This window comes from Lathyrus oleraceus, chromosome 5 (assembly GCF_024323335.1).
Source record: "Lathyrus oleraceus cultivar Zhongwan6 chromosome 5, CAAS_Psat_ZW6_1.0, whole genome shotgun sequence".
In the NCBI taxonomy this organism is placed as follows: Eukaryota; Viridiplantae; Streptophyta; class Magnoliopsida; order Fabales; family Fabaceae; genus Lathyrus; species Lathyrus oleraceus.
This window is the reverse complement of record NC_066583.1, coordinates 81,923,623-81,936,623: the sequence shown is the minus strand read 5'-3', so window position 1 is coordinate 81,936,623 and position 13,001 is coordinate 81,923,623.

Here is a 13,001-nt window from a genome sequence, read left to right as displayed (position 1 = left end):
GTTGTCCATGAAGAACCCAAAACCCGCAGGCGCTCGCTAGCACCTTCGCTAGGCGAGCCTGCACCGAGGCTTCGCTAAGCCTTCGCTAAGCGATGCAGTAGCGATCGCGACAGTAGCTGCTTTTTGCTCTAATTTGTTTTGTCAGGACATGCTTTCTCTTGCATCCGCGCACTGTTTACCTGACGCTTTGTGGTCCTGTTTCTTTTGTTTGGTGCAACTCTTGATTGCACCCCGTTGTGTTACTTTAACCTGTTTGTTGAGTTTCTGTGAGGGCTCACATGACTCTTGAGGAGACAGCTTGTGTGGCATTCCACTTTATTTGTGGGATACCACCTGGAGGATTATTCCGATTACCTGTACTGACTTACTTTCTTGGATGATGCCAGCCTGAGGGATCTCCGGGTTTCATACTTCTCTAATTGCTGTTACTTCAAATTTTTATCCGTGTGGTAGTGTCGCACCCCAAAAATTTGACTTTGGCTTTGTTGACCACATCTTGATTAATCTCGTTGTCTCGTATTCATCTCAATTTCTTAAACTTCGCGTGACAACTGGTTTGATTAGGTTTTGTGTGTTTTCGTTGCTTACCGTGTTGTATTTCGTTGTTTTAGCAAAACCTGGCCGATATCGTTGCCTCGTATTTATCTCGCTTATCTCTTTTGTGCGTGGCATCGCTTCGATTAGGTTTTGTGCGTTTTTATCTATTTAATTGTTTGTTTGTCGGTATTTTGACTGTATTTCGAATATATTAGAGTTTTCGTATCGTCCGATTATTTGTGATTGTGTTTGTCAGCGTTTTCGTGATGTCGTGTTGATTTTATTATTGCCTAGGGTTGTTTATTTAATTATGTGTTGTGCCGTGTGATTTAATCGAGTCTGTTTGAGTCGTGTTGTTGATTTTACTGGTTTATCGGTTTACTAGTTTATTGGTTTTATCAATTTGTCTGTTTTGCTGTGCAAATTGTCATCGTTTTTATCGCGTTCGTGTCGCTCGATTTCATCGTATTTTAATCGTGTGCCGTTAATATTATTTGTGCTTAATATTAATTGTGTTTATTTGTTAATTAGTTTATTTAATTAGGATTAATATTATATTAGTTTATTATTATTATTATTATTATATAATATATAAATATATATTATTAATTTATGTTAGATATTTTTTAGGTTTCTTATTGTTTAAGTAATCTAAATATATATTATTAATTTATGTTAGATATTTTTTAGGTTTCTTATTGTTTAAGTAATCTAAATATAGATTATTAATTTATGTTAGATATTTTTTAGGTTTCTTATTGTTTAAGTAATCTAAATATATATTATTAATTTATGTTAGATATTTTTTAGGTTTCTTATTGTTTAAGTAATCTAAATATATATTATTAATTTTGTTAGATATTTTTAGGGTTTCTTATTGTTTAAGTAATCTAATATATATATATATATATATATATATATATATATATATATATATATATATATATATATATATATATATATCTATATATATATATATATATATATAATATATATAGATGTGGTTAGTAAAAAAAAGGGAAAAGGAAAAAAAGAGGTGGATCATTAAGGAAAAAACGTGTGGTGAGAGAAACAGAGAATTGAAAAGAAATATTTTTCCAAAAGCATTACCGTATTTCACTTGTTCTTCATTTTCGGTAACCCAAAATCGTCCCGATTATTCACCGAAACACAAAACCGATTTCATATCTTTGAAGTTCGTTGAGTCCAGGTCACAAATATCCAAGGTTCATTTCATTCCGGCGTCATTTCACCGATCAAAAGCGACGGTGAAGTCAGGTACTCACGAAGGCAGCCAGCACTGCGTCGGTGACGGTTTCCAGCTTTCGGTCGATCATTTGGACGATCAAAAGTTCATCCTCTTCACACAAGATAATATTCTTCACTTATCTCTGAAATCGGCAAAGTTCCGGCTTGCCGACATGTGTTTTAATATATTTATCTAAATATATATATATATATATATATAATATAGATATATATATAATATATATATATATTTATCTTTGTATTATATATTATTTGTCTATATATATATATATATATATAGATATATATATATATATATATATATATATATATATATTATATTATATATATATATCTATATTATATATATAATATATAATATATATATTATTACTTTTGTCTATTATATATTATTTGTCTAAATGTACATATATATTATTTTTGTCTACTCTAAATTTATTGTCTAATATATAATATATATATTATATATATATATATATATATATATATATATATATATATATATATATTACTTTTGTTTACTAATATTGTTTTATTTTTTATTATTATTTTGCATATATGTTTTATTTAAATGTTAGTTAAATTAATTATTTGTTTAAATGTTTATTTTAATTAAATGTTTATTTATATCAAATATTTATTTTGTCTAAAGTAAATGTTTATATTGTTTTTTATATTTGTTTATGTTGTTACTAACGGTTTCGTTTCAGTTTCAGCTCGATTAACTCCACTAACTATTCGTAATACTAACTATCCATATCTAACTGTGTTGTAATAATTTACTTTCTCGTATTTTTTATGTTCTGTATTGCGTGTTTAATCGTATTGTTCACGTTTTATGTTAAAAAATCGAAAAATCCAAAAAAGAGAAACCCGATGCGATTCCAACGGTCGCCGTTTAAGAAACCCTTTTCACACACTCACAAGCTTACTCTTGGGCTTCCTTATAATGACCCCATTTATTTATTGTTTCAGGGTTTAGGCTCATTCAAATCTTTTGCCAGTTTGGCTTTTCAGTTTAAAAACATTTTCAAAGGACGTGTCAGTCTCGAAGCCTCCCGCTTAGGTCGAGCAAGAGATGGCAAGACACGCCAATCTAAAATCAACAAAACAGAGTTTCCCCTTTTCTTTTGGGAGAACTACGTGGATTCTGATTTCTCCATTGCGCCTTGGAGATACGTAGGCATGAAGTCTACGACTTTATCGAGTCCAAAAACAATAAAATCAAGTTCTTTTCTCATCTCCCCAATCAAACGATCAAAGTGAAAAAAGCAAAGCATTCACATAAACATAAGCAAAAAGGTTCCTGTGGAGTACCACAGATGTAGAGGGTGCTAATACCTTCCCTTTGCATAACCAACCCCCGAACCCGTAACTCTAAAGGGATTTATCGTTATTTTTCCCTTCCTCTTTTTGGATAAAATAAAAGACGGTGGCGACTCTTGCATTTAAAATATTTTTTCAAACGGGTTATGTTCAATCAATACTTAATCTCGTGAAAAATCCCGCCGCAACAGAATGGCGACTCTGCTGGGGACAACAATGCTTAAACTTATTTGAGGGTTTAGCCTATCTTTGCTTGTTTATATGTTTGCTTTGTGAATATTTGCTAAATTGTATTGTTTGTAATGTTTGTTATTTTGGGTTTTTGGGGATACTTGTGATAAATCCTATACCCGGATTTGGGGCACATTTGAGATAGGATGAATGATAATTCAGGTTGATTTGATAGGAGACAATCCTTACCGAGTTGACTTGAGCCTTTGTCCGCTTGGTGGAGGCCTCTTTGAGGGTGATAGTGCTAAACAAGTCATTTGTGAGGCATTGTTGCTTTCGACGGGCCCGTGAAGCCAAGGACCTTAGTTTACCTTTACCCCCTCTTGGCCTTACTTAGGATGTGATGCGGTGACCACTTCGGACCAAAAGTCTGGTTTGGTTGATACGCGATATCACACTCAAGCGAGATTCTTTTGAGAATAATATTGGAAAGCGAGCAGTTGCTTAACCCGGTATTATCCGAAGAAGGATCCATAACCTTGGGAACTTTTAGAACCCGTTTGGCAGGTGAACCTTAGAACTTATCTTGGGGCTTTGTCCTAAACTCCATGTTGGTGATGAACTTTGAGCCTTGTATTGTTTGACCATGTTTGTGTTTGTTGCATTCATGCATGACATGCATTCATTCCCATCATTTCAACCTTTTTCCAAGGAACTTAAAGTGAGGATTGCAAATATTGCAGGAAACATGGATTTTGGACGGAGAAGTGTGAAAAAGTACAATCTCATCAATCCAAAGATAGATGAACTAGAGAAACTGGTTTCTTCGATCGCAGATCCTATTGGTTTCAGAGACAGATATGGGGAACTTATATCTTTATTGACGCTTAGGATGGAAGAAGGGTTATTGCAGACATTAGTACAGTTCTATGATCCAGTCTATCACTGTTTCACATTCCCAGACTATCAACTCATGCCTACATTGGAAGAGTATGCCCAGTTGCTTCACATCCCAGTTGCTGATACAGTACCTTTCTCTGGTTCAGAAAAGTTACCCGAGCACAGTTCTCCTGCAAAAGTGTTGTACATGAAGAAGTCAGAATTCAAGAATAACTTCACCATCAAAGGAGGACTTCCAGGTTTCACTGCCAAGTTCTTAATGGGGAAGGTTTCTTATTTTGCCAGTCAAGGTTGTGATATTATTGTGGAGCATCTGTTCGCCTTGTTGATCTACGGTATGTTACTATTTCCTAATATTGAAGGTTTTGTGGATTCATATGTTATACGCATCTTCCTAAGTGGTAATCCTGTTCCAACTTTGCTCGGAGACACCTATCATTCCATCCATTACCGTACTTTGAAAGGAGGAGGAACCATAGTCTGCTGTATACCGTTACTCTACAAATGGTTTATCTCTCATCTTCCTAAGTCAGCTACTTTTCGGGATCGCAAGTCAGGACTTCAGTGGTCACAGAGGATTATGTCTCTTACCCATTCAGATATTGCATGGTATAGTAGAGTTTTAGACGATGTGAAGATCATTGATAGTTGCGGGGAGTTCCCCAATGTGCCCCTCATGGGCACAAAGGGAATCATTTCTTATAATCCAGTACTTGCTAGGAGACAACTCGGTTACCCTATGAAGGACAAGCCTCCTAACATTCTTTTAGAAGGTATTTTCTTGAGGGATAACGAGGAGGACCCTACCATGAAAGAGAGAGTAGTAAGAGCTTGGCATCGTGTTCGTCGCCAAGGGAGACTTGAATTGGGTAAGAAAGATTGTACCTCCTATGAGCCGTACCTCCAGTGGATCAGAGCCAGAGCTATACAGTTGAAAATGCCATACCCACATCATGATCCTATCAAACCCGCTCCGTTGAAGACCCCCTACCTTCCGCTATATGACAAAGAAGAACTCCAAGCCACCTTGGAGAGGGTCAAGAAAGAGAGAGACGCTTGGAAGGATAAGGCCCAGGTGCTCGAAATGGAAAATGAAGAACTTCAGAGACAGTTAAAGGAGCAGAGTGGAGAAGATCGTGCAGGTAAACGTCCAAGGGTGCAAGAGGATTTATTTTCCCCAGGCACAACAGATTACTCCCAGATTCCACAGTCCTCAGGTGCATGGAAAGGTCTTGTAGACAGTTTAGTGAAGGAGAAAGCTTTTATGCAGAAGGCCTATGAAGAAAGAATTGAGAGACTTGAAGGACAACTCCTACTTGTTTATGCTCGTCCTGATGACACATGTCCTTAAATGGTTTTCTTGGTTGTATTTTGGGTTGATAACTTTGTTTTGTTATCAAAAATGTTTGCAATTCTTTCTTTTCCTTCACTTAGAGTTCCTTGGAAAATCATTCATTTTGTATATCCATGCATCACGTGCATACAGGTTGTCTGTCTTGGTCCAGTCTTCTAACAGTTGCTTCCCGCCAGCAGATCCATTTCAAGCTGACGCATAATTACAACACAAGAGCCAACTACAAAAGAAGGCCCCAGATTTGTGACACCAGGAGTAGTTATGAAGAACTGGACCGCAGTTGACATCCCACATTGTTTCCACATATCAAAGTAATTAAGCTTTTCAGTTTTCAAAAATCTTCCGCTTTAGCCCAAAGCGCGAAGCATTAATTTTGTAAAATGGGCACTTTTGTCAAAAACGTACTATCCATGAAAAAGATCTTTTGTGTTCCTATACACTTGTGTCCTTTTATCTTTTCAGCTTTTTCGGAAAATGGTAACACAAAAAAAAACCTTAAAAAGAACACATTTTTGCATGTCATGGTCAGTCCTCTAAAAACAATTGTTTGTACAGGTTACTTAAACCCGTTGAACACAATGACATCATGCCCTCTCCCAACTTTGAACACTCTGTATTCGAAGCTGAAGAGGAAGAGTGGGATGAGATTCCAAAAGAGGTCGCCCGCCAGCTTGAAAATGAAAAAGACACTATTCAGCCATACAAGGAGCCTTTGGAAACAGTCAACTTGGGTTCGGAAGAAAATGTGAAAGAAGTCAAAATTGGAGCATTGTTATCCCCACAGGTCAAGGAGCAATTGATCAGCCTGTTGAAAGAGTATGTAGATGTGTTTGCTTGGTCTTATCAAGATATGCCTGGTCTCGACACTGACATCGTAGAGCACAAGCTACCTTTGAAGCCAGAATGTCCACCGGTCAAACAGAAATTAAGAAGAACACATCCAGATATGGCCGTCAAAATTAAAGAAGAAGTTCTGAAGCAAATAGATGCTGGTTTTCTTGCCACTTCAGTGTATCCAGAGTGGATAGCAAATATTGTGCCAGTTCCTAAGAAGGACGGGAAGGTACGAATGTGTGTCGACTATCGTGACTTAAATAGAGCAAGCCCAAAGGATGATTTCCCCCTGCCTCACATTGACGTGTTGGTAGACAATACAGCAAAGTTTGACATATTCTCCTTCATGGACGGTTTCTCCGGGTATAACCAGATCAAAATGGCTCCCGAAGACATGGAAAAAACTACATTCATAACACCATGGGGAACATTCTGTTATCAAGTGATGCCGTTTGGGTTGAAGAACGCAGGTGCTACTTACCAGCGAGCCATGACAACGCTCTTTCACGACATGATGCACACAGAGATTGAGGTTTATGTGGATGACATGATCGCGAAGTCTCGTTCAGAAGAAGGTCACTTAGTAGATCTGTTGAAGCTGTTTCAACGATTGAGGAAGTTCCGTCTTCGCCTCAATCCGAACAAATGCACATTTGGCGTCAGATCAGGTAAACTCTTGGGTTTGATTGTCAGCCAAAAAGGCATTGAAGTTGATCCAGATAAAGTAAAAGTTATCCAAGAGATGCCCGCACCAAAAACAGAAAGGCAAGTGAGAGGTTTTCTAGGACGATTGAATTACATATCCCAGTTTATTTCTCACATGACTGCCACTTGAGAACCTATCTTCAAATTGCTGAGAAAGAGTCAGAATTGTGTTTGGACAGAGGATTGTCAGAAAGCATTTGACAGTATCAAAGAGTACCTCATGGAGCCTCCTATCTTGTTACCACCTGTTGCTGGAAGACCGTTGGTTATGTATTTGACAGTGCTTAAGAATTCTATGGGCTGTATTCTGGGTCAACAAGACGAAACTGGAAAGAAAGAGCATGCCATTTACTACTTAAGCAAGAAATTTACTGACTGTGAATCACGATACTCCTTACTCGAGAAGACATGTTGTGCATTGGCTTAGGCTGCTAAGAGATTGAGGCAGTATATGTTAAGTCACATTACTTGGTTGATATCCAAAATGGATCCAATCAAGTACATTTTTGAGAAGCCTGCACTCACTGGTAAGATTGCCAGATGGCAGATGCTGTTATCAGAATACGACATTGAGTATCATACCCAGAAAGCTATCAAGAGCAGTGTGTTGGCTGAGTACCTTGCTCACCAACCCGTTGAAGATCACAATGATAATGAGGATGAGTTTCCTGATGAAGATGTCATGTTCCTAAAATCCAGAGATTGTGAAGAGCCACTTCCTGAAGAAGGACCTGAACCAGATTCTCAATGGGATTTAGTATTTGATGGAGCTTCCAACGCTTATGGACATGGAGTAGGTGCAGTCATTATCGCTCCAGAAGGTTCTCATATTCCTTTCACGGCAAGAATTTGTTTTGAATGTACAAACAACATTGCTGAATATGAAGCCTGTATCATGGGTCTTGAAGAAGCCATTGACCTCCGTATCAAAAATCTTACTGTTTATGGTGACTCAGCGTTAGTTATCAATTAGATCAAAGGAGAATGGGAAACACGCCACCCTGGCTTGATCCCATACAAAGACTATGCAAGAAGATTGTTGACTTTCTTCACCAAGGTTGAGTTGCATCACATTCCTCGGGATGAGAATCAGATGGCGGATGCTCTAGCTACGTTGTCTTCAATGTATCAAGTGGGTTTTCCAAACGAAGTACCCAAAATTATGATCAAGCGACTTGATAGACCAGCACATGTGTTTACAGCTGAGGCCAGGTTTGATGATAAACCATGGTACCACGATATCAAGCATTTCCTTCAGACTCTCCTCTTGGCGCAACAGAAAAAGATAAAAAGACTTTGAGAAGATTGTCAGGCAGTTTCTTCCTTAATCAGAATGTGCTCTATAAGAGGAATTATGACATGGTCTTACTCAGATGTGTTGACAAAAAGGAAGCAGAAATGTTGATGAAAGAAGTTCACGAAGGGTCCTTTGGTACTCATGCAAACGGCCACTCTATGTCAAGAAAGATGTTGAGAGCTGGTTACTACTGGTTGACCATGGAATCAGATTGCTGCAAATTTGTAAAGAAGTGTCACAAATGTCAGATCTACGCTGATAAGGTTCATGTACCACCAACCTTTTTGAATGTGATTTCTGCTCCTTGGCCATTCTCAATGTGGGGCATTGACATGATCGGTATGATTGAACCCAAAGCTTCCAACAGACACCGTTTCATTCTCGTGGCAATTGATTACTTCACCAAATGGGTGGAAGCAGCTTCGTATGCAAAGGTGACAAAGCAAGTGGTGGTCAGATTCATCAAAAATAATCTCATTTGCCGATATGGCATTCCAACAAGATCATCACTGACAATGGCTCCAATCTGAACAACAAATGATGGATGAATTATGTGAAAGTTTCAGGATCGAGCATCACAACTCTTCTCCTTACCGTCCCAAGATGAATGGGCAGTTGAAGCTGCAAATAAGAATATCAAGAAGATCATTCAAAAGATGGTTGTTACCTACAAAGATTGGCATGAAATGCTGCCTTTTGCACTACACGGATATAGAACATCAGTCCGTACTTCAACTGGGGCGACCCCATTTTCACTTGTATACGGTATGGAAGTTGTGTTCCCGATAGAGGTTGAAATTCCATCAATGAGGATACTAATGGAAACTCAGTTGTCAGAGGCTGAATGGTGTCAAAGCAGATACGATCAGTTGAATTTGATTGAAGAAAAAAGAATGACTGCCTTGTGCCATGGACAGTTATATCAAAAGAGAATGAAGCAGGCATTTGATAGGAAGGTTAAGCCGAGAGAATTCAAAGAGGGTGACCTTGTACTCAAGAAGATGATACTATTTCACAATGATTCTAGGGGCAAGTGGACTCCTAACTATGAAGGACCCTATGTTGTCAAGAAAGCCTTCTCAGGCGGTGCTTTAATTCTTACAAACATGGATGGTGAAGAGCTTCCACGTCCCGTGAATACAGATGCAGTCAAGAATACTTCGCCTAAAAAATGAAAAGAACAGCTCGCTAAGTTGAAAACCCGAAAGGGCGGCTTAGGCAAAAATGAGCGTCTCGGTGGACTGAAAACCTGAAAGGGCGGTCCAGGCAAAAATTAGAGACATAAAAAACAAAGAAAATATTATCCCGGTAGATTGAAAACCCGAAAGGGCAATCTAGGCAAAAGTTAGGGATTTCAGGCAAGTAACTGCATAACGGAGACAAGATCATTGAAGTATCAGAATATTTTCAACAGTTCTCCAACTTTCTCAAGGCTGCAATACAGGTCAAAAGTGGAAGAGAGAATGATGTCATTGTAGTTCAACGTACCCTTTTTCCACGAAATTACCATTTTCCAATTGGTAAAGATCTAGGGAATCACGCTGTTGGCTGATTACCATCCTATCAAATCAATTTGAGCCTTTCTATATTTCTTGGCACTCTTAATTTTCATTTCAATTTACGAAAGTTCTTTTACTTTGACAGATATGTTTTGAAACAAAAGTTTTGAATTAAAAACAGTTTTTGAAAAATATAAAGATTATTTATTTTGATTTATGGACATCAATAAAAGGATTGAGACATGTGGTCCCAGTAATTCTGAAATCATGTGATTCCAACTAGACATGTTCATATTACTATCCTTATATGTATATGATGAAAAAATCTCCATAGGTGTCTTGGCCGTAATATTTCTCCAGCAGAGGTTGTGATTCTGGATATCCCCAGCTATGCTTCCTAGTTTTCCTCAAGAGATCATGCAAGAAATATTTCAAGAAGTTTATTCCCTTCACTTGGGGCATGAATACTCCCCGGTTAATTGATCATGAAGACTTTGATCCAGGTTTTAAGTTATAGATTTGGCCTATGGGATTACTACAGGTATTTCCCCAGTAATTTATTAAGGCGGGATCAGCAATGTCCCCAGCAGAGGATGAGAAGGAAGATTTGATTTCCCTGAGCAGGAGTAATACAGAGGTCTCCATCCCTCAGCGAGTGAAGAAAGTTGATATTCAGAAACTACAGGGAATCTCCTGTTGTTCTCTGTCCATTCAATAGAAGGATATGTCTCCGCCTCAGTAATGTTTTGTAGTAAAAGAAGAGTGTGTTATGCATTTTAAGCAAATTCAAGAATTGCAGGATTTCTCCTGAATTCTCATTTATATTCAAAGGTCAGACATCACTGTTCCCCGGAAGAGTCTCCTAGAGGAAAGATCTTGTAACCAGATATCAGACACCATAATCCCCTGCAGAGTCTTCAGATACAGAAAGTCTCCATGATAATTAAAGCAAAAAAATCAAGGATAGATTTCCCCTATATTCTTATTCCCTGGAAAGATACCACCTATCCCCAGCGAACTTTATCCCCAGCGGAGTCTTCCAGAAGAATGATCCCTTCTGCATTATCAGCAAATTCAAGAATTGCAGGACTTCTCTTACAATATCATCTTATTTCCAGAGGATAACACCTTGTATCCCCAGCGGAGTCCTCAGAAAGGTCCAATCCTCATATACCTCATGAATTCAAAAACCACAGGGAATCTCCTGTATTTTTGAAGTAGAAGGCATCTCCATTCTTCTACGAAATCCTCAGCAGAGACAGACTTTTAAAGAAACCTGGATATGGTGCTCTTGTACCAATTCCCCAGCAAGTCTTTGTACTACTCCCTAGCGAGTCTCAGTGCAAATCTCCAGCAAGTCCTTATGCAGCTGTTAACATTTTTAGTTATTCCTAGTTTTGTCTGTCGATCATGCATTCATTACTAAATATTCATGCATATCTATGACATATCATGCTTGCATTCATATGCACCTTGTTTCCTTGTTTATATTGTGGGTTGAGTCAATCTCTCCATATAGAGTATCCTCATAAGCAGCAAAATACCTTTTATTGGTCATGTTCCCCACAGAGATCTATGCCTCGTGGAAGATGGTTGTTTCAGTTGTAAATCCTGATGAGTTCATTCCTCTTCAGTTGAAGTCTTGTTCGACCGTTTCATTCTAGTTCTATCCTAGTTTGAACCTCGTGTCTCCAGATAAAGCTCAGAAATTGCCAGTAAAAGAAGGCAACAATATAGTCTTTGTGACTCTCATTCAGTAAAACAGACATGACAGATATTGTGTCCAAGTCCTTTATACCTTCATCTTTGAGTTGGTACCCGTTACAAACTTGAGTTACCTACATCCATGAGTGGTAACCTTTGTTATCCCTCGGATAAATTAATTACTATCTCCATCTATGAGTTGATAACATCCTCACAGAAAGTTCCATGGTTCTACCTGCAACTTTGAGCTGGTAGCGTGCTTTCGTCTTTGAGTTTAGCACAGATTCCTTTTGATTCCACCTTCGTCTTTGAGTTGGTGAAGTACCTGCAACTTTGAGCTGGTAATATGCATTCATCTTTGAGTTAGCAAGATTTCTTTTGATTCCACCTTCGTCTTTGAGTTGGTGAAGTACCGTCATCTATGAGCTGGTAGTGTGCATTCATCTTTGAGCTTGCACAGGTTTCTTTTGATTCCATCTTCGTCTTTGAGTTGATGGAATGCCTTCATCCATGAGTTAGGTACACTTTATCCTGTTACCTTCATCTTTGAGCTGGTAACGTGCTTTCGTCTTTGAGTCAGCACAATTTTCTTATGTTTCCATCTCCGTCTTTGAGTTGATGGAGTACCTTCATCTATGATTTAGGTACATAGTGAGCCCTCATCTATGAGCTGGTAGTATGCATTCATCTTTGAGTTCACACATTTTCCTGTGATTCCATCTTCGTCTTTGAGTTGATGGAGTACCTTCATCTATGAGTAGGGTATGTTTGATCCTTGTTGAACTGATAGTGTGCTTTCATCTTTGAGTCTGCACAGATAACTTCTGATTCCATCTTCGTCTTTGAGTTGATGGAGTACCTTCATCTATGAGTTAGGTACATTTTGTCCTTCCACCGTCATCTTTGAGTCGGTAATGATAAACATCTCCAGGAGAATATGTTCTAAATTCTTTTAAACACATTTGTCAATGAATCGGTGGTTGCCTTCAACTTTGAGTCGGCATTTCTCTGTCTACCTCATCAATGAGTTAGTAGTGCGCATTCAACTGTAAGTCTGCACAATGATCCTTAGATCTGATTCTTCATCTACACCATCATCAATGAGTTGGAATTTGATTTCCCTAGCAGTGTTATTATCAATCTTTTGAAGCTTGCCTTCAACTTTGAGTTGGCATGTCCTGTTTACCTCATCAATGAGTGGGTAGTGAGCTGTCAACCATGAGTTAACGCAGTTCGATTCTTATTATGCCCTTGTTATACCTTCATCCTTGAGTTGGTATTCATCTTTTCTGTTACCTCCATCTTTGAGTTGGTAATGTACTGTCACATCAGTACTCTTGTTATATTGATCTTTTCCCACTTTCATCTATGAGATAGTGATGTATCGTCAACATTGAGTCGATAT